This window comes from Rhagoletis pomonella, unplaced genomic scaffold (genome assembly GCF_013731165.1).
Source record: "Rhagoletis pomonella isolate Grant_MI unplaced genomic scaffold, Rhpom_1.0 Rhpom_scaffold_00001, whole genome shotgun sequence".
Lineage (NCBI taxonomy): Eukaryota > Metazoa > Arthropoda > Insecta > Diptera > Tephritidae > Rhagoletis > Rhagoletis pomonella.
In genome coordinates, this window is record NW_023458555.1 from 84,868,919 (window position 1) to 84,869,417 (window position 499).

Here is a 499-nt window from a genome sequence, read left to right on the forward strand (position 1 = left end):
AAAATTTTACTTTTTTTCGGGTAGGTGGACCAGGGACCGGTCTATTCGAAAAAATCTTATTATAGTCCGATGTGCTTAAAATTTAGTACGTAAGTAGCTTTTTAGCATATATTAGCAAATATGACCCATTTTTTTCGGGAAGTGGTCCAGGGCCCGATCTATTCGAAAAAATCGATTTTCGATCCACTACGAATCGGAATTCTATCGGAAATTTGATGTTCTGCATTCCGATTATCGGAAATTTTTTATCGGAAATGTTCCGATCAGCTAAAAGCCAGTGAATAGAAAATAATCAAAACGAAGAACAAAATTATAACTGTTAACGGTCAAAGGAAAAATTTTATAGTCAGCGAACAGCTAAGAATGTAAGTAAAGAAAATAAAAGTAAAGATTATAGTGGCGTCAAATATTATGCAAGGCAACATATACATTAATTATTTTCACAACCTTTCTTGGTTTGTACTGCAAGGTTCCTAATAAACACCGAAAACGAGTTTTA